The sequence below is a fragment of the Canis lupus genome, chromosome 14, assembly GCF_048164855.1.
Source record: "Canis lupus baileyi chromosome 14, mCanLup2.hap1, whole genome shotgun sequence".
Classification (NCBI taxonomy): Eukaryota; Metazoa; Chordata; class Mammalia; order Carnivora; family Canidae; genus Canis; species Canis lupus.
The window spans coordinates 13,270,506-13,293,563 of NC_132851.1; the positions used below are offsets into that span (position 1 = coordinate 13,270,506).

At 36.2% G+C, this 23,058-nt stretch overlaps 1 long non-coding RNA gene across 8 annotated transcripts in view; it reads left to right on the forward strand.

Annotated features, from left to right (window-relative positions):
* LOC140603728 (uncharacterized) overlaps window positions 1-23,058 on the forward strand; it is a 210,868-nt gene that overhangs the window by 12,328 nt on the left and 175,482 nt on the right. For all 8 annotated transcript variants that reach the window (XR_012006703.1, XR_012006702.1, XR_012006700.1 and 5 more), the window contains 2 exons: window positions 11,593-11,946; window positions 12,758-12,869. This is a non-coding gene — a long non-coding RNA (uncharacterized lncRNA). The remainder of the gene's footprint in view (window positions 1-11,592; window positions 11,947-12,757; window positions 12,870-23,058) is intronic.

The following is a 23,058-nucleotide window of genomic DNA, read 5'->3' on the forward strand; positions in this document are numbered from 1 at the left end:
AGAATGTAGACAATTACTACATTAGAGAGAAGACACCCCACCATGTTGGACACAAATAATACATGTTGACTGTAAAGTGTTTATTTTCTATATTACTTATAAAAACAGAGTTATTTACTCTCTTAGTTGCAAAACTTTCTCAATCACATATGTTTTTGAAAAAGCATAATTTTAAGCATAGTCACAGCAGTAGATGTATTTCTCCTGACTCCACCATTTATATTTGTTACTTGTTATTTATATTTATATTTGTTTCAGTTTCTTCATTTGTCAAATTGTGGTAATACTTACACTTAAGTAATAAAATTTTGTGAAAATGGAATCATTTTCTATATATAATATACAATAATATATAATGTATATAATGTATACTATATATAATGTATATAATATATAATATATTCAGTGAAAAATTTTATATAATATATATATTATATATAATTTAGAACAATACCTGGGAGAGTAGGTACCACATAAATGTTAGCTAAGTGATTTTTACAAAAATACATGATTGTTTGTGACTTTTTTTCGGGTGTGGAATTTTCATTCTAACAGACATACATGGAGCTATGATTTTAATAGCTTTATTGTCCACGATGTGTCTTATCCAATTGCCTACCTCCATACAGTTTCTTCAGCACTATTTTGTAGATGTGGAAATTACTTCCTTCCTCTACCAGGTATTTCTTTCTATTTCTTCCTTCCTTTACTCTTCAGAAAGATTACAGCAGGGATGCGTGGGTGGCACAGTGGCTGAGCATCTGCCTTAAGCTCAGCCTGATCCTGGGGTCCTGGGATGGAGTACTGCATTGGGCTCCCCATGGAGAGCCTGCTTCTCCCTCTGCCTCTGTCTCTGCCTCTCTCTCTGTGTCTCTCATGAATAAGTAAATAAAATTTAAAAATAAGGGGATCCCTGGGTGGCACAGCGGTTTAGCGCCTGCCTTTGGCCCAGGGCGCGATCCTGGAGACCGGGGATCGAATCCCACGTCGGGCTCCCGGTGCATGGAGCCTGCTTCTCCCTCTGCCTATATCTCTGCCTCTCTCTCTCTCTCACTGTGTGCCTATCATAAATAAATAAAATAAAATAAATTTAAAAATAAAAGAAAGAAAGACTATGGCAAGTGTATTCCCAGTTTTAGGATGTTTTGAAGACAAATAAGCATGAAACTTTATTTCAATCATATATATTTAAACCATAATATAAATTGGTTTTCTATAAGATATACAGGTTAAGAACATAATAGGGAGAACTTATTTCAGCTCTTTCACCTAAGGGTATTAGAGAGGCTTGGTGAAAGGAAAAAAGAAATCGATATAGTTATACCATTCTTGTTATAGGATTTTGCATTCTCCCCATCCCCCGATAGAGAATTGATTATTAATAAAGGCTCTTGGGAGTAAATATGGGGATTCATCCCTTCCATATTTTTACATACTCAACATATTCCTTATCCTTTTATATTTGATGCCGATCTAGATGTTCTAAAATTCTCCCTTGACAGAATGCCCTGACATTATATAAACTGATATTACATGGTTCCTGGGAAGCTTGTTTATTGATAGTTTAGGAGTACGTAATCACAGGGAAATTATGCTGAATCCTGTTCAGGTCTGTCTGTGGAAGATAATATCCTTCAATATCATAAGCACTTTTGTTGAAATGTTTCAAAATGTAAAATGTTCCAGTCATATGGCCTTCTACAATTAGATTTTTAATACTATTTCTTGTCAATCTACATAAGCTAAATTTCAGACTTAATATTTAAAACTCATTATAGTTACAATTTATCCATCACCTCATACCTATAACATTCACTATCATAATTACTCTCCAAGGCGCCTGAGTGGCTCCTTCAGGTCAGGTCCCTACATTTGGCTCCCCGCTCAGTGGAGAATCTGCTTCTCCCTCTCCCCGCCGTCTCTTTCTCAAATAAATAAATAAAATATTTTAAAAATTACTATCCATTTATAGCACCTCACGTTTACATAGTTAATATTTTCTCTTCAACTACAAATGCTATCAGTAACCTATAACAATTAGTTTCATCTTTAACAGAATATTAAATTCATTGTGTTCATATAAAAACAATATACAACTTACCAAAATTTGATTCTATTTAATATTATCAGTGATCTGTATAATAGAGTTAAGAGGACAGCTAGTAGTTTTATAGTTAAATACTAAGCATTTCCTTTAACAAAATTAGCTGTTTCTTCAAAATTAGCCTAGCTATTAGGCTCTTGTCATTATACTGCTTAATGAATTATTTAAATTTTTCTGATAATAAGATTCTTGTTGTAGCTATTTTGTTGATGGTTTGAAATTAATATTATTTAAAAATCTATGTTAATTCACCTTGTGGAAGACACTGGCGAAACATATAATCTCATTTCGAACAAATTATTTTATTAGTTTCAGTATTTATGTTTGGATTTATCAAAGTCCACTCAGGAGATAGAAATCACACAATGGTTATTTTAATAGAGAACGTGTGTTACAAAGTTCAACTAGCTCTTTTAAGAACTAAGAAGGCTTTATTGTTTATATACTACTATGTAACCAACTATCCTTTTACTTAGTGACTTAAGACAATCATGATTCATTTTTCTCATGATTCTGTGGGTTGACTTGGATCACCTTGGCAGTCTTTCTATAGCAAGTGGTCCAACTGGGATAATGTATGCAGCTCCACACAACTGCAGTCTGGCATCTCAGATAGGGTAGCTGAAATGTCCAAGCATGGCTATACTTCTCTCAAAGTGACATAGCTGGACTTCTTACGTGGTGGCATAAAACTCCAAGAGTACAAATATAAAGTTGCCAGGCCTAACTTCTATCCCAAATTGGTCAAAGCAAGTTGCCATGTCAACTCAAATTCAAGAGGAAAGGAAAAAAATCCACGTAATGGGAAGAGTTGCAAAAATGTACAAAGATGGGAGAATAGTTGACAAATGTTTACTGAAGACAAAGCATAGAAAAGAAGACTAGGTTCATGGGGGTAGCAACCGCAAAAGACAGCTACCCACTTAGGATGTTAGAGCAGAGAAAAGATTGAGATAACTAAAACTTAGAGGGTTGGAGGAGAAACCACATGAGACTGGAACTCAGACTCTGTAAAAAGGCATGACGCAGCTAGTGCTTTTTTCTCAAAGCTCAGCAGATGGACACCATGGGATGGCACCAGACATTTTATATATTAGCATAGAAAGCCTTTATTTAATTTCATTCAGTCTTTCGTGAATGCTAGCAGCTCTGAAGGGATATGATGATGGTTTTAAACATATTGAAAAAAATAATGGAATCACACTCTTACTGGAACAAAATGTTCACTGTTTATCACTGGAGTGAATCTTCCATTACCGTGTCACTATAGTGAATCAAATAGGAAGCAAATAAGATGAAAAAGAAAAATCAACAGAAGATAGCAGAAAGGAACAGGTTTATTCTCCATTTTTTTTTCTCCCTCTGGCACTTCCTCCTATTGTTGAGCCTAACAAAGAGCCAGGTGGCTGAGCAGAAAGGTGGTTTGTAGACACTCTGTCCCTGCATTATAAAGTCCAGTGTGACCTGGGGTTCAAATCTGAGCATAATATCTACTTGTGGATGTGAAAAATAAGGGAAAAAGTGAACATCCCTGTGCTTGAGTTGATAATTAAAGGGGAAATTCGTCATAAGTTAATTTGCACTATGAAATTTTAAAGGTAATTTAAAGGTAGCTTCCTATATTGCCTCCATAATCTCTAATGTTTATTGACCCTTAACTAAAGATAATACCATAAAAATTATAGTTTCCCTTAACTAAACATCATATTATAAAAATATATTTTCCCTGTATGAAAAAAATCATTGGATTCTGTAAGCCTTACAAATAATATCTCAATATTTTTTTAAGATTTTATTTATTTATTCATGAGAGACACGAGAGAGAAGCAGAGACATATGCAGAGAGAGAAGCAAGCAGGGAGCCTGATGTGGGACTTGATCCCAGGACTCCAGGATCATGCCTTGGACTGAAGGCAAACACTCAACCGCTAAGCCATCCAGGCGACACCCCTCAAAGAATTTTAAAATTAAATTCAGTGATCACATTATTTTAATAAATTCATGGACTCCAAGGATGGCGACTTATAAAGGATTATTTGGGTATTGCAAGTTTAATATGGATTTTTGTTTTTTATCAGTGTCATTACTTTCATTTACAACACATTTAGAGGGTGTGCCAGTATAAAGAGTTTAATTCTGCCATAGAATTCTTAGAAATATTTTACTTGTACATACTTTATTTAAAGGCATGATTAAATATGTTCAAATACTTAAAACATAAGCACACATTTATGGAATTTTTACAATCAGTAATTTTTGGTTGTGAATAGCAGTCCCAATTTCTTATTTGTCTTTAGAAGACAACTGAAGCCTCACATTATTTCAAGACAGCGATCATGGTCATTCTGCTATTCTCCTTTTTTACTCTTCAGCTTCCACTAAATAGTAACAAATGGAAAGCTCCACAAACAAGTGAATTGCTTATAGAGTATGATTTTTGTATAGAAGCCTGTAGGTAGATAATAATATTTCAATGTTTTTAAGAAATTAAATTTTTATACCTAGTTTGAAATTAAGATAAAAATTTGAATATGAATGACTTTTTTAGTTGAAAGTGGGAACAGGAAAGTAAAAGTGCAGACTGCAAACTTAAGCCCTCCATTATATAGTATTATTTATGCAGCCTGAATTACTTGTAGAACAGGTATGCTTTTTCTAATGGCATTCTGAGTAAATGGTCTGTGGGCCTGGATGAATTACATGATGTCAGTATTCTATGCACCAGGCAGAGATTTTCATTCCATACATCATTCACAAAAGGAAGCAGGAATTCTACAGTCAGGAGTTCACATTTCAGTTGTTTTTAACACTTAGGAGTTGTTTTGAAGTTTAAAAAAAAAAAACAAAGATCATATAGTAAGTCATTATGATCTGCATCCATATAATTTAAGACAGAAGATATGCCACCCACTTGGGGCAAGGCACAGTAAGTGTTCTTATAAGAACCATGGCTAGAGGAATGAAACTATCACAGTGCCTCAGTCTTTCATGAGGAGACATTTCTTCTTTTATTGTTCTATGTGAAATAGTGCACAGTAAATAATGCTTTTACAAATGTTACCTCTGATCTGCTGAATACATAATGGGGAAAGAGGTAAAACTTAATTTTCCTTCAAAATGCTTTCACATTGACACATTTACAAACAAAATCACAGTATAGACCCAGAAAAGAATTGTTCTGGTACCTTACAGCAAGCATTGGGAATGCTACACTCATTTATTTAGAAAAGCCCTCTTCCTATTAGCTTTCTTTGGTTTTGTATAGCACATGGAAAACTTGTAAGATAGGCTAAGTTCATATTCTCTATTCAGAAGTACTTATTAATTTGCAAGATTATTTTTTGTTATGGTTATTTGTTCTTCCTATATAAAAATCCTAAAAACTGAGAAGTTCTCTTTTTTTATCACTCATAAAATTCAGTGTGCTTTGTGCAACATTACTAATGCATGATTCTCCACTTAGTTTTGAATTATCCAAGAGATAGAGAAATAATTTTCGTATTTGGCAGGGTAGTGAACAAATTTATGCTAAGTGTTTCAGATATTCTGAATCTTAGTATGTGAACCCCGCATGTTTTTTTTTAAGTTTTTCAGTGTTACTTATGATCATCTTTATTTGTGATACGAAGACAGGATAGAAAGTTCTAGGCACAAAAAGATGGAATGGAATAAGATTAAAGAGAACATACTCTGAGCCTGAATGCTTGAATGTTTGAATCCTGGCTCTGTCACTTGTAAGCACTGTGCCCTAAGGGATTTAACCTCCTTGTCTTTAATGTCTTCTGTGAATGGGAGAGGCAAAGATAATATTTACACCATAGACTTGTATAAGGTTTAATGGATTAGTGTATTTAAAGTATACTGGTATATTTAGAGTAATTTTGAGTAACTGATACATAGGAAGCATTACAAATTAACCTCCCAAAGAAAGGGAATTGGTCAGTTTTTTTTTAAATGGTTAATTTTTTTAAAATTTATTTTTATTGGTGTTCAATTTACTAACATACAGAATAACCCCTAGTGCCCGTCACCCATTCACTCCCACCCCCCGCCCTCCTCCCCTTCTACCACCCCTAGTTCGTTTCCCAGAGTTAGGAGTCTTTACGTTCTGTCTCCCTTTCTGATATTTCCCACACATTTCTTCTCCCTTCCCTTATATTCCCTTTCACTATTATTTATATTCCCCAAATGAATGAGAACATATAATGTTTGTCCTTCTCCGACTGACTTACTTCACTCAGCATAATACCCTCCAGTTCCATCCACGTTGAAGCAAATGGTGGGTATTTGTCATTTATAATAGCTGAGTAATATTCCATTGTATACATAAACCACATCTTCTTTATCCACTCATCTTTCGATGGACACCGAGGCTCCTTCCACAGTTTGGCTATTGTGGACATTGCTGCTATAAACATCGGGGTACAGGTGTCCCTGCGTTTCATTGCATCTGTATCTTTGGGGTAAATCCCCAACAGTGCAATTGCTGGGTCGTAGGACAGGTCTATTTTTAACTCTTTGAGGAACCTCCACACAGTTTTCCAGAGTGGCTGCACCAGTTCACATTCCCACCAACAGTGTAAGAGGGTTCCCTTTTCTCCGCATCCTCTCCGACATTTGTGGTTTCCTGCCTTGTTAATTTTCCCCATTCTCACTGGTGTGAGGTGGTATCTCATTGGTCGGTTTTATTATTCCTGAATTTCTATTGCCTAAAAGAGTACTTGGTACATAGTTGACACTTATTATTTGGATTTCAATTAATTCCTTGCTGTTCTGGAAACTATATTATCTGGATTCTTTTGTCCGGTGGCTACTTGGTAGCTTCAACCAAACTTAAGTTGAGTTTTCTGTAGTGGGTATCTTTATTCTCAACTTAAGTTGAGTTTTCTGTAGTGGGTATCTTTATTCCTTGTTTGACTCCTTCTAACAAGTCCTCAGGTACTTATACACAACACTGGTTTCTGAATTAAAGTAACAATACTTCATCCCTGTGTCCATTCTCTTCTGGATGAGAGCTGCCTTCCCAATTGTTCTTCTTTTATGTCACTTCACTATCTCTTATTTGTCCTCTCAAATCTTGTATTTTATACAATTTTCTATATAAAATTATCTCTGAAATACCTAGAATGTTTCTTGTTTTCTTGTAAGACACTTATTGATATATTTCTCAATAAATAAATGTTGTCCAAATGAATTAATAAAGAAAACAGCAGTTACATATCACCACATGATACATTCTGATTCCTGAGGTTCTGGCATGTTCATCCAGTACGGAGGAAGTCCTACCTCAATGTGGCAATCTTTAAAGGAAAGATGTTTTAGAAATGAGGCTCACTTCATAACACTATAATTTGGGAAGTAAAGAAACAGAAATAAATGAACCTCTAGACACTGGGAAAAGAATGAGATTGATCCCTCATTTCATACTAGAGTTGTTACAGTACAAATCCCGCATGTTTGTATGATACTTCCAGACCTGTCAAGATCCATTATCTCTTATGAAAAAAGAAGAGGAGTGTTTTAAGAGTGGCCACTATCATACCCATCACCAGCACATAGATCCAAGTAGGAGATGAATAGAGCATGATGCTAACACAGGATATTAGAGCTATATTAAAGTTTCTTTATGCCTTACTTTTGTTCAGTGTCCCGCCCAGTACTAATAGATTCTCTACTAACTAGAGTGTGCCTTTTTGAAGGAAGCCTTTGGTATGAGCTGTAGAGTTTGATAATAAGCTATTATATATTATCCTGGTACTTCTAAAGTCACAAAAACTAAGAAACTTTCTATACATTTATAAGGAAGGTCCATTTTTTGTTGTTGTGAAATTGTTAACTTTTCAACCATCTATTATATCTTAAATGCATGAATTTTATTGTCACTATCATAGTAGCATCTTATTTCATAAAATAAACTATTTAATATTGAGTTAATGCTCAATATTTGATTGACTTGGATTATCACCTTTTCTTGAGCTTCATGACTTAGAGATAAGTTCAGTGCACTTCTTGTAACTGAAAAGTAGGATAGAATTTGCTGTTAGCCAAACTCCTAATATTCCTAAGGACTCAAAGATTGTCCATAGGCTGACTCTACTTTAGGATATTGGTATGCACAAACAAATCATTTAATGTGTGTGTGTTTTTTTTTCCCAGAGCTCATTGTAATTATCTTAAATGTGGCAATAGTAGTACAAAAGTGGAAGGCAAGTTGGTATAAATAAAGGGTAATGAAACAGAATCAGAAGAACTCAGAGTTATCTCATTATTGCCGCATACTTGCTGTGGGACTTAATGTATATGCCAGTTGAGAGGACTGGGCTGAGTACTGAAGTTCCCTTTAATCTGATGACCAACCATCTAATTGAGGTTTTCTATCAATTTAGGCAGACCTAACAGGACTTTTGGTTGTAAATTAGACCTTGGTAACAGAATAATCTATTTGTTCTACTAACAGAAGTAAAAGGGAATATGGATTCTGTTAATTTTTGAACTTTTATAAAAAGATAGAAAAAAATCTGTGGGTTTTTTATTATTATTATTTTAATCTGTGGGTTTTGAAAGACTGATAAGCAACTGAACATTTCTGCTCAAATGTAGTTAACCAATTCATAATAAAATTATGCTTGCTATTTATATTTAAATTATGAATAGCAATTACTATTTTTTTCCAAAAAAGATCCATCCATCTCCTAGAAATGAAACTAATCAGTATAGCTATTTAGGGATCCACATATAGAAATAAAGATGTAGGCTTGAATTTTATCAAATAGTTCATTGACTTACAAACATAGCTGTTGCAAAATAAATTAGCCCCTGACTTGTTGTAGCAAATTTTCTTTAAAAATACAGTATGTATTTTCATAATTATTATATATTTAGTAATATTTGCATTAAATTGTATCTCAAACCTGAACTTACAGTACGTTCTAAATTCACTAGTTCATGAGCTCTTAGGAGGAGATACTCTATGTTACTCTACTCAGATATAAGTAACATACCCTGTGCTGTTACTTATCCCTGTGCTGCTACTTACTTCCCTTATCTCACTTTACTTACTCCACTCAAGAGAAGGTAGGACCATTTGCCTTTTGAAAAAAAAATCAGAATATCCTGGACATCTTTAGCTCAGCTATCCCTCTGTGTCTATTGGAAGATAGCTTCCCCCTCTCCTCTACAGACTCTTCTACATCATATGGAGATCCCTGCCACCCTAGAATTGCTTCTGTGCATCTAGGTGGGTAAACCCTTCCTGATATGGAGTTCAGTTTTAAGTCCTGTTTTGATCTTCTGCAAAACAGTATTGACAAACTATTGCAACAAGAGCAATATCTAAATTACCGTATTTTATTCCTTTATTTCTAAACTGTTAGAGAATAGAGAGATTTGGGGAGTTGCTACTGTTGGAAAGGAAGAATTTTCCCTATCCTTTAAGGTCCTTATAGCTGGACAAATAATCAAATTGACATGAGACAGATTATCAAAATAAGATCAAATTTAGTAGCATTTTGTTTTTTTTTTTTTTTTTTTTTTTTTTTAAAGATTTTATTTATTTATTCATGATAGTCACAGAGAGAGAGAGAGAGAGAGAGAGGCAGAGACACAGGCAGAGGGAGAAGCAGGCTCCATGCACCGGGAGCCCGACGTGGGATTCGATCCCGGGTCTCCAGGATCGCGCCCTGGGCCAAAGGCAGGCGCCAAACCGCTGCGCCACCCAGGGATCCCGGCCACCCAGGGATCCCTAGTAGCATTTTGTAAGTAGAATCTACACAGACAAGGGGATTCCAAGATAGGCAAGATGATATTTATTTATTCATTTATTTATTTATTTAGCCCAAGGCAGATGTTCAACCACTGAGCCAACCAGGTATCCCTAGATTTGCATATTTTTATAGACAAACTTGTATGCCCATGTACATATGTTGGGTCGAAATAATCATTTTCCCCCACTCTTGATCACATGGACAAGCTACATGTAGCTGAGGTTACTACTTCTAAAGATTTCCTTGTAAATTTATGCTTGTTTAAAAGAGCAGATCTAAAGTTACCTACCTAGTGTTATACACTAGTAAGTTATCAGTAATGCTGTCTCTGGCAAGCAAAACTTATCAATTCAATAGGTCTAGAAAGACCAAATTATTCTAAAAACAAAACCCTGTCTAGTAGAAAAATGTGTGCCTGTGTAGAGAGAAATAGTAGCCTTGCATTCTGAAACTGTGCCTCTCCTACAGGCTGGTTATTTGTTGAAGTTTGGGCAGCCAGTATATGTTTGTTGGTCACTGTAGTAGTCGACTGAAATTACCTACAAATTTGCCAAGACTGAACATGCAGCTGCTTCTTCTGCAGAGACCTAAACTTTACTACTTGTATTTTTGGTGACTCATCAGTGGATAGTCTCATTATAAGCAATAGTCAAAAATGACTGTAGCTTCCTTAGGTCAGAGCAGTTTAAAGTCATCTAATTATGGCAACAACCAGTCTAGCCACATAGAAATCTCTACAAACTACAAGTTCAATATACCTTGTCCACATATTAGCCAAGGTCTGTGTACTCTGCCTTATTACAAGACTCTGACATGTTATTTGGCTTTGAAATTCTATTCCCTGCTTTATTTCTTTCCATTTATGCCCAGTGTCCAATTGTTGGAGACTTTGTAGTATAGGGGCCATGGGCAGACCACCCAAGATGGGTCAGTTTGGCATGAACATTATTTTGAGTTCAAAGCAATCCAAACCCAACAGATTCAGAAAAATCTCTTTACTTTCCTCTCAGCTGTCTGCATGTACCAGCAAGAGAGCTCTTAGCAAAGACTTCTCACTACCTAAGAAACTTAACTATATAATAGGGTAACCTTTGTTTTCTAAATATCTCCTTTCATCTTCTTGCTAATAGTCTTTGCCCCCTTTGTATCCTCAGACCCCTATCCTTCTTCTTAGCTCATATAAATATCATCTTGGGCAGCCCGGGTGGCTCTGCGGTTTAGCAGTGCTTTCAGCCCAGGGCGTGATCCTGGAGACCTGGGATCGAGTCCCCACACCAGGCTCCCTGCGTGGAGCCTGCTTCTCCCTCTGCCTGTGTCTCTGCCTCTCTCTCTCTCTCTCTCTCATGTGTCTCTCATGACTAAATATATATATATATATATATATATATATATATATATATATATATATATATGCAGAAAGGCAGCCCCTGAAGGAGAACAAGACAGAAGTACTGTTTCTCTATAGGTCTAATGGACTTATGATTCAGATTTAAAATATTGGCTTTAGTTAGGACTCTTCTGAATATTGTTTATTTGCTCAAGGTACATGAATATTAGTTGAAAGTCTTCCTTAGGTGACAAATTTCTCACACTTGAGAGATTTAAGCATATTTTTAGCCCAGATAAAGAAAACACATAAAGTTAAACAAAGTCTTATCTAGAATATTATTCAGTCTTCCATTGTTAATTCTGAAAAAAAAAATCATTAACATGATTAATTTGCAGGCACAGTTGAAAACAAACCAAAAATATCTTCATAGAAACTTTCAAATATCACCGGATCTTTGCTATGCTCTTGGCCATCACTAATAAATGGATTCTGAAGACAGATTTGCCTCAACTATTCTTCTAGGAGAGGGACAAGTTTGTTTTTAACTTTGATGGTGGTGAATTCAAGAATATTTTTGCCCTATTAAACAACAGTATGATCTACCTCAAGACTTGGCCTTAACTAGTTAAACTTTTGGATCTCTGAAAGAACCCCAATAGTTCCAGTGAAAGAAATCTCATAATCCAGCAGTTGACAGAACTCTAACACCACCTAAGATTGAAGAACCACTTTGGCTAAGGCAAAGCACAGTAAGATATTGGAACAGATTTTAATTCCTTTGCATTTTTAACATATTAAGGCAGGATATTTTTTTTTATTTCAGACTTGAACTCCTTTGAAGTTTAAATAGAAAGAGGATTTAATCTTTGAACTTTAATATCTCCTTGGAGAGTACGTAATGCTAAGGGGCTTATATTCATATTATGGCATGTGTATGATGCTGGCATTCTATTGTTGAAAGCCTTTATGAATTTTATGATTAGATTTCTTAATGAAGACATTTAGACCCTGGTATAATTTCTGATAGGCTATGTCTAATCTGACTAAACCTAATTTGAGATGAGAAATGGAATAGAGAATAGATTTTCAGCCTTGGAGCAGAGTAGGTTTGGCATGAAATTTAATTAGTGTATTATTCAGATCTATTTCACAGCCCATGACAGCAAAATATTAGCCATTCTCCAGTGGTCTCAAAGGGGAAGGTTTGGTTTGGTAGGGGCAGTACAGGAAGGTGGTAGCAGGCTTATGCTGAAAGACTATTAATCACCTATAACAAGATGAATAACCTCATCATTGGTAATCATGATCTTAATTATTATTAAGACCAGTGGGGTAAGGAAAAATAGCTGGAGGATGATCATTGGGGCATTATTTATTTTCTCTTCTTGATAGTTCTTTCCAATTGGTAAAAAAAAAAAAAAAAAAAAAAAAAAAAAAAGTCTCTTTTCATAACACTTCTTATTCCATTTAAGACCAATTTTAACTAATTTCACCAAAGAAAATTTGGAAATGATTAAAAGGCAATGATTAATTAGCACTGCTATGCTCTTCTTTCCCTAGGGTATGCGTTTCCCAGGTGTGGGCTCTGATCCTGAAGAGATGAGAGCTACTTTCCTTGAGTTATACTGTGATTGAGTGGGTTATCTGCTTGATTCAGAGATTCCACTAGAAGGTCAGATTAATTGTAACCTTCATATTGGACTTAATCATAAATATAGCTTACATCTTTCTCTCTTTGCTTTCTTGTATTTTTTCCTGGTAAACAGGTGGGAATATTTACTGGATGTTACTTTGAGATATGACATTTTGACATACATTTTTTTTAATTTACTAATAATGGGCACAATAAGAAATTTTATAATTCTCTTTCATCCTGTAACAATATAAATTTAATCTACTAAGCTTTGTTATTTGGGGGCAAATATTTACAAACATCATAAATCTATACCTACATACATACTTACATACATATATACATAACGTGTATATATTGAAACAAAAAAAAGATGCTGAAAAAAGAATATTCTTTACAGAATCATTAGTTATATTTCAAATAAATTAGCGCTTATTTTTGGGTTGTTCCCTAACTCAATTTTTATATCTACTGACTAAAGAAAATATGAAAGAGTAGGTACCATGAAAAAAAATTCAGATCCACATTATAAAATGAGATAGTTTGTAATAGTAACTAAAATAAAGTGCCCTGCAAATTGACTGCCTGAGTTTAAATCTATTTTCTGGTATTTATTAACTATGTGAACTTGGGCAATTCATTTAATGACCTTTGTCTCTGTTTTTACATCTGTAAAGTAATGATAATAATATTAGTATTTACTGCATTGGATCATTTGAGACTTAAATTAGTAATTATGTAAAATATCCAGAAAAGTTATTGGCATATGGTAAATACTATAAAATTGTTGGTTATTATCATTTGCAGGGTAAATGATATGTTGAGGGTGTTGTCAGACAGATATTATAGTGAAATAGAGATGGTGACCTTCAGAACTTCCAGACATGGTTATAAAGTTAGCTTAAAAAGCTAGAGGAAATATGAGCAAACCTTTTCATGTAAGACGACAGACACAAATTTATTTGCTTAAGACATGATAAGGGGGATTCCTGGGTGGCTCAGCAGTTTAGCGCCTGCCTTTGGCCCAGGGCATGATCCTGGAGTCCCGGGATCAAGTCCCACATCAGGGTCCCTGAATGGAGCCTGCTTCTCCCTCTGCCTGTGTCCCTGCCTCTCTCTCTCTCTCTCTCTGTGTCTCATGAATAAATAAATAAAATATTTAAAAATAAAAAAAAATAAAATAAAAGACAAAATAAGATGTTATTCAACCTTGGATTTGTGAAATTAATGAAAATTTTAAATATAGCAATTCATTTATTGTATGATTTGGAGATCTGGTTCTCTAAATATAGTTCCTGGACTAGCTAAATTAACATCATCTAGAAACATTTCAAAATATAATATCTAGGCCTTACCCAGACCTACTGAAGTAGAAAATCAGGAAATGGGACAGAAATCTGTTTTGAACAATTCCTCAAAATAATTCAGATACATGTTAATGAACCACTCATTTTTGAGGTTTTTGTATGTAATATCAGACACTTAGTCATCTAGAATATACCTGAGGAAGTTAATTATACAAAATATAAATGAGTTTAATGTTTCAAAAATACAAGTTAAAAACATAACATGGTGTTTAGACTGAACAATGATAATGCTTACCTTTTATTGATAATCTCCATATGCCATTTAATTAATGAAAGCAGTCTTGTTAGTAGGTATTAATTTCTACATTCTACTTACCAAGGGTTAATCAAAGGCTCTTATAGGATTAAAATTATATAGTTAAAAGTAGGTAGACTAAAATTTTTATTTCATTATCTAGTGATTCCAGACTGTAAAATTAATGAGAGCTATGATGCTTTGATAAGAATGGGACCGGGTAATGATGAAAGGATAAAGATGAAGCCACGTTGTCCCTTCATTTCCCTCTGACCGTTTCCCTTTATCACTTGGGAATAACACTTCCTCCATAGAATGACATTTTTTTCTGTATTTCCAGCATTATGCCTGCCAGTGGATGATTGCATAGTTATTTGAGGATAGATCATTATATTAAACAAATTTAAACTTACAATCAACAAATATATAATGAGAGTTTACTAAGCAGCTTTATGTAGCAACTATTGATACAGACTTGCATAAGATAATGCATATTCCAAGGAGTTAACAGTCTTGATGAGATAAACATGAAAATAATTTTTAAACAGCTTTATCGAGGTATGAGTATCATACAAAAAGTTCTCCATATATAATGTATACAACTTCATGAATTTGGAGATAAGTAAATACTCTTGAAACTATCATTACAATTTATGCCGTAAATATCTACCACCTCCAAAAGCTTCTCCATGTTCTATTTATTATTTTAAAAATAAAAATATTTATTTAAATGGGTAGATATTCAAAGGCAAAGTAATGAGGTGATTATTTTTGTTATTGCTTCTGTAGATATTTATCATATCCTTTGTGTATCCAATTTGACTTTAAATAATTTGTATCCAGAGGCCACTACTGAGCTGATTAGTTATTAATCATTCTGAGTTATATTTGTTGATTTTTTAAAATTGATTTTATTCTATATTCTAAAGTGATTATAGTTATATGTTGTAAAACAATCAAATAAGAAAGTGAAGGTTAACTACTGTCAAAAACCTGCAATATTTCCTGTCCTTTCCATCTTATTGCTGTGCCATTTCTATTCCTTGCTCTCTGTCATTTCTTTTCATACACTTATAATGTCCTTTATATTCAGAAACTTTTTCAAGCTCTATTTTTATTGTTTTCAAATTGATTTATGGCATATTATAAATAATGAACTAGTCAAATTATTTCTAATAAGTAATCATAAGGAAGGTGATATCAAATGTTTTCAAATTAAAAATTGCCATCGAATAAATGTAAAATCCCATTAATATCAAATGAACATTTACACAACAATGGTTTTCCCTTTGGACATACAAGCCAATAGTCATTTGCTAGTTCAAAGATTTTATTTGGCTTAAATTTTTAAATATTGTGTTTAAGTATGGTGGTCTAAAACACAATAGTGAAGACCCATTTCTATATTGAGGGTGTGAAGAGTTCCATATACCTGCTCTCAGGAAGAACAATTACAACTGGTAAAATAATTTTAAAAAACACATATACACACATTTAAAATGTCTGGAGTTTGTCCTAAGGGAACACAACAACAACCAACCAAAAATCACACTTAGGTGAGAAAACCTGTTAAAGCAACAAAACCTAGAGATTCTGTGGCAACTTGAGCCCCTACCTGCTGCCTTCCTGCTCTTCCCCCAGCACAATACAATGGAAGATCCACCCCAGGTAGGTGTGCACAAGAAATTGGGGCTATCCCTCACCAGCTCTAATTCCTCTCACTCTATATTACAGAAACAACATTTCAGGTGAGAGTTAAAAAAAAATAAACCAAAAAAAAAATCCAAAGAAGCACATCAAAATGATGCTCACTATTATTACATCAATGAAATGTAAATCAAATCCATAGTGAGATACTACTTTGCAGTCACTAGGATGATAATAATAAGAAAGGGGATAATCAGCTGTTTGAAAATATATGTATAAGTTGGAACCCACTTACACTGCTATGAGGAATGTAAAATGGTGCATTGCTTTGACAGAGTCCAGCAGTTCCTCAAAATTTTGAAGCATTGGCTTAACATATGATCCAGCAGTTCTACTTATTGGCATCTACCCAAGGGAAAAGAAAACATATGTCCACACAAAAACCTGTATATAGATTATCACAGCAGCATTATTTATAATAGACAAAAAGCTGTAGTAACACAAATGCCCATTGATTGATGAATATGTAAAATGTGGTATACAATACAATGTTATTCACCTTAAAAGGAATGAGATACTGATGTATTCTACTACCTAGGTGAACCTTGAAAACATGCTAAGTGAAAAAAACTAGCTACAAAAGACCACATTTTGTATGATTACATTTATATGAAAATACCCAAAATAGACCAATCTATAGAGACCAAAAATAAATTGGCAGTTGCCTGCAGTCAGAGGGGTTGAGGGGGAGTAACACATTTCTGCTAGTGTGCATGGATTTTGTGGGACAGTGAAAGTTCTAAAATTGGCTGTGGTGATAGTTATACATATGTGAATATCATTAAAAAATGAGTTATACATTTGGAATAGGTAAATCTGTGAATTTTATCTCAATAAGCTATTTAATAAGATATTAAAAAACACAACACTCATATTCACAGCATACAAGCCTTCTTAATATTAAATGTTGAGAGCTATTTGTACACATAAGGTCAAGAAAATATAATTTAAAAAGCATTAATGAAAATGAACCACTCATAATGCCATTTGGGGGAGTAATCTTGCGCTGAAGTTAGTTTTCTACTGAGATGGTAGAAAAATAATACTGTCGTTTGTTTAAGTATAAACTAATTGGTTAACCTAGAGAGCCAAAAAATATATTTCAAGGGAAAAAAGAAAACATACTTCAGAGCACAAACTATACAACCAGATCCCTTGAGTTAAGTTACTTGACTGAGACAAGGAGGCTATGAGACTGGTTGCAGAATTCTGGCATCCTACAAATCCTTTATAGATTTTTGATACTAACCTTTTACCAGATGTGTCACTTGTAAATATCTTTTCCAATTCTGAAGATTGCCTTTTAGTTCTGTTGATTATTACCTTCTGTGTGCAAAAGCTTTTTATCTTAATGAAGTCCCAGTAGCTCATTTTTTCTTTTGTTTCCCTTGCCTCTGGTAACAGTCTAGTAAAAGATGCAATGGTCAAGGACAAAGAGGTTGCTGCCTGTATTCTCCTCTAAGACTTTGATGGTTTCCCGTATCACATTTAGGTCTTTCATCCATTTTGATTTTTTTTTTTTTTTTTTTTGCATATGGTGTAAGAAAGCGGTCCAGTGTCATGCTTCTATATGTTACTCTCCAGTTTTCCCAATACTCTTTGTTGAAGAGATTATCTTTTACACATTGGATATTCTTTCCTGCTTTGTTGAAGATTAGTTGACCATATAGCTATGGGTTTATTTTTGGGTTTTCTTCTTTTTTTTCTTTTTTATACTTGTTGTTCTTTTTTTTCTTTTATTGGAGTTCAAGTTGCCAACATATAGCATAACACCCAGTGCTCATCCCATCAAGTGTCTCCCTAAGTGCCCGTCACCCAGTCACCCCCACCTCCTGCCCACCTCCCTTTCCACCACCCCTTGTTCCTTTGCCAGAGTTAGGAGTCGCTCATGTTCTGTCTCCCTTTCTGATATTTCCCACTCATTTTGTCTCCTTTACCCTTTATTCCCTTTCACTATTTTTTCTATTCCCCAAATGAATGAGACCATATAATGTTTGTCCTTCTCCGATTGACTTACTTCACTCAGCATAATACCCTCCAGTCCCATCCACGTGGAAGCAAATGGTGGGTATTTATCGTTTCTAATGGCTTGTTAATATTCCATTGTATACATAGACCACAGCTTCTTTATCCATTCATCTTTCGATGGACACCGAGGCTCCTTCCACAGTTTGGCTATTGTGGACATTGCTGCTATAAACATTGGGGTGTAGGTGTCCCAGTGTTTCACTGCATCTGTATCTTGGGGTAAATCCCCAGTACTGCAATTGCTAGGTGTAGGGCAGATCTCTATTCTTAACTCTTTGAGGAACTTCCACACAGTTTTCCAGAGTGGCTGCACCATTTCACATTCCCACCAACAGTGGAAGAGGATTCCCCTGTCTCCTCATCCTCTTCAAAATTTGTTGTTTCCTGTCTTGTTAATTTTCCCCATTGTCACTGGTGTGAGGTGGTATCTCATTGTGGTTTTGATTTGTATTTCCCTGATGGCCAGTGATGCGGAGCATTTTCTCATGTGCTTATTGGCCATGTCTGTGTCTTCCTCTGTGCAATTTCTGTTCATGCCTTTGGCCCATTTCATTTTTTTTAATAACAAATTTATTTTTTATTGGTGTTCAATTTGCCAACTTACAGAATAACACCCAGTGCTCATTCCATCAAGTTCCCCCATCAGTGCCCTTCACCCATTCACTCCCACCCCCACCCTCCTCCCTTTCCATCACCCCTAGTTCCTTTTCCAGAGTTAGGAGTCTTCATGTTCTGTCTCCCTTTCTGATATTTCCCACCCATTTCTCCTCCCTTGCCTTCTATTCCCTTTCAGTATTATTTGTATTCCCCAAATGAATGAGACCATATAATGTTTGCCCTTCTCCGATTGACTTATTTCACTCAGCATAATACCCTCCAGTTCCATCCATGTTTAAGCAAATGGTGGGCATTTGTCATCTCTAATGGCTGAGTAATATTCCACTGTATACATAAACCACATCTTCTTTATCCATTCATCTTTCGATGGTCACCGAGGCTCCTTCCACAGTTTAGCTATTGTGGACATTGCTGCTAGAAACATCAGGGTGCAGGTGTCCCGGCGTTTCATTGCATCTGCATCTTTGGGGTAAATCCCCAGCAGTGCAATTGCTGGGTCGTAGGGCAAGTCTATTTTTAACTCTTTGAGGAACCTCCACACAGTTTTCCAGAGTGGCTGCACCAGTTCACATTCCCACCAACAGTGCAGGAGGGTTCCCTTTTCTCCGCATCCTCTCCAACATTTGTTGTTTCCTGCCTTGTTAATTTGCCCCATTCTCACTGGTGTGAGGTGGTATCTCATCGTGGTTTTGATTTGTATTTCCCTGATGGCAAGTGATGCAGAGCATTTTCTCATGTGGGTGTTGGCCATGTCTATGTCTTCCTCTGTGAGATTTCTCTTCATGTTTTTTGCCCATTTCATGATTGGATTGTTTGTTTCTTTGGTGTTGAGTTTAATAAGTTCTTTATAGATCTTGGAAACTAGCCCTTTATCTGATACGTCATTTGCAAATGTCTTCTCCCATTCTGTAGGTTGTCTTTTAGTTTTGTTGACTGTATCCTTTGCTGTGCAAAAGCTTCTTATCTTGATGAAGTCCCAATAGTTCATTTTTGCTTTTGTTTCTCTTGCTTTCCTGGATGTATCTTGCAAGAAGTTACTGTGGCCGAGTTCAAAAAGGGTGTTGCCTGTGTTCTCCTCTGGGATTTTGATGGAATCTTGTCTCACATTTAGATCTTTCATCCATTTTGAGTTAATCTTTGTGTATGGTGCAAGAGAGTGGTCTCGTTTCATTCTTCTGCATGTGGATGTCCAATTTTCCCAGCACCATTTATTGAAGAGACTGTCTTTCTTCCAATGGATAGTCTTTCCTCCTTTATCGAGTATTAGTTGACCATAAAGTTCAGGGTCCACTTCTGGGTTCTCTGTTCTGTTCCATTGATCTATATGTCTGTTTTTGTGCCAGTACCACACTGTCTTGATGACCACAGCTTTGTAGTACAACCTGAAATCTGGCATTGTGATGCCCCCAGCTATGGTTTTCTTTTTTAATATTCCCCTGGCTATTCGGGGTCTTTTCTGATTCCACACAAATCTTATGATTAGTTTCAACTCTCTGAAGAAAGTCCATGGTATTTTGATAGGGATTGCATTAAATGTGTAAATTGCCCTTGGTAACATTGACATTTTCACAATATTAATTCGGCCAATCCATGAGCATGGAATATTTTTCCATCTTTTTGTGTCTTCCTCAATTTCTTTCAGATGTGTTCTGTAGTTTTTAGGTTATATCCTTTACCTCTTTGGTTAGGTTTATTCCTAGGTATCTTATGCTTTTGGGTGCAATTGTCAATGGGATTGACTCCTTAATTTCTCTTTCTTCAGTCTCATTGTTAGTGTATAGAAATGCCACTGACTTCTGGGCATTGATTTTGTATCCTGCCACACTGCCGAATTGCTATATGAGTTCTAGCAATCTTGGGGTGGAGGCTTTTGGGTTTTCTATGTAGAGTATCATGTCATCGGCGTAGAGGGAGAGTTTGACTTCTTCTTTGCCAATTTGAATGCCTTTAATGTCTTTTTGTTGTCTGATTGCTGAGGCTAGGACTTCCAGTACTATGTTGAATAGTAGTGGTGAGAGTGGACATCCCTGTCTTGTTTCTGATCTTAGGGGAAAGGCTCCCAGTGTTTCCCCATTGAGAATGATATTTGCTGTGGGTTTTTCATAGATGTCTTTTAAGATGTTGAGGAATGTTCCCACTATCCCTACACTCTGAAGAGTTTTGATCAGAAATGGATGCTGTATTTTGTCAAATGCTTTCTCTGCATCTAATGAGAGGATCATATGGTTCTTGTTTTTTCTCTTGCTGACAAGATCAATCACGTTGCTTTACGAGTGTTGAACCAGCCTTGTGTCCCGGGGATAAATCCCACTTGCTCATGGTGAATAATCTTCTTAATGTATTGTTGGATTCTATTGGCTAGTATCTTGTTGAGAATTGTTGAAAATTTTTGCATCCCTGTTCATCAGGGATATCGGTCTGTAATTCTCCTTTTTGGTGGGGTCTTTGTCTGGTTTTGGAATTAAGGTGATGCTGGCCTCATAGAACGAATTTGGAAGTACTCCATCTCTTTCTATCTTTCCAGACAGCTTTAGTAGAATAGGTATGGTTTCTTCTTTAAACGTTTGATAGAATTCCCCAGGGAAGCCATCTGGTCCTGGACTTTTGTGTCTTGGAAGGTCTTTGATGACTGCTTCAATTTCCTCCCTGGTTATTGGCCTGTTCAGGTTTTCTATTTCTTCCTGTCCCAGGTTTGGTAGTTTGTGGCTTTCCAGGAATGTGTTCATTTCTTCTAGATTGCCTAATTTACTGGCATATAGCTGTTCATAATATGTTTTTATTTTATTATTTTTTATTTTTTATTTTTTTTATTTTATTTTTTTTTCATAATATGTTTTTAAAATCATTTGTATTTCCTTGGTGTTGGTAGTGATCTCTCCTTTCTCATTCATGATTTTTTTAATTTGAGTCTTCTCTCTTCATTTTAATAAGGCTGGCTAATGGTTTATCCATCTTATTAATTCTTTCAAAGAAGCAACTCCTGGTTTTGTTGATCTGTTCCACAGTTCTTCTGGTCTCTATTTCATTGAGTTCTGCTCGAATCTTTATTAACTCTCTTCTTCTGCTGGGTGTAGTATATATTTGCTGCTTTTTCTCTAGCTCCTTTAGGTGTAAGGTTAGCTTTTGTATTTGAGTTCTTCCAGTTTTGGGATGGATGCAGGATTGCGATGTATTTCCCCCTCAGGACTGCTTTTGCTGTATCCCAAAGATTTTGAACGGTTGTATCTTCATTCTCATTTGTTTCCATGAATCTTTTTAATTCTTCCTTAATTTCCTGGTTGACTCTCATCTTTTAGCAAGATGGTCCTTAACCTCCACAGTGTTTGAAGTCCTTCAAAACTTCTTGTTGTGATTTAGTTCTAATTTCAAGGCATTATGGCCTGAGAATATGCAGGGGACGATCCCAATCTTTTGGTATCAGTTCAGACAGGTACCCTGGGCGGGGGATGCCAATCTGCACAGCTGGGGGCCGTCAGGCCGCTGGAGTGTCCTCGGTGCCCTGTGTCCATCCGGCCTCCACCTGTCCCAGGGGGAGGGCAGGATCCTGGGCTGTGTCCCCTGGCGCCCTCGGCTCTGGGGCCTGCGCCACTGGAATCGTGCTCTGGAGGCTGCACAGCCCCCTCCACGTGGAGCCTCCCCCAGCCGCCCCCGGAGCTGCTCCCGGGCATTGGGGAGCATGCTGCAGCCCTTTAGGGAGCTCGGCTGTGGGGTGTGGTGCGCTATCCCTGGGGCGCAGGTGTCCGTCAGTGTCCCCGGGAGCCCAAGGGCATCCCCGCCCTCCTGGGTCCTGCTCCAACTCCCTGCGAGCCCCTTTCGCCGGGAAGATTGGTGAAGCTCCTGCTTCTACAGGACCGGGCTCTCCTGTCCTGGGGGCACTCCCTGGGCCTTAGCCCGGCTCCTCGCGGGGCCTCTCCCCCTTGGAGGCCTTTGTTTCTTTCTCTTTCCCCGTCTTCCTACCTTGATAGATGCGCGAACTCTTCTCACTGTAGCATTCCAGCTGTTCTCTCTTCAAATCTCAGACTGAATTCGTAGGTTTTCAGGATGATTTGAAAGTTATCTAGGTAATTTCGTGGGGACGGGTGACTTGGGGACCCTACTCTTCTTGCCATCTTGCCCCCTATCCATTTTTGGGTTTTCTATTCTGTTTCATTGACCCACATGTCTGTTTTTTGTGCCAGTACCATAGTGTCTTTATGACTGCAGCTTTGTAATATAATTTGAAGTCTTGAATTGTGACTTCTGCTTTTCTTTTCTTTTCTTTTTTTTTTTTTTT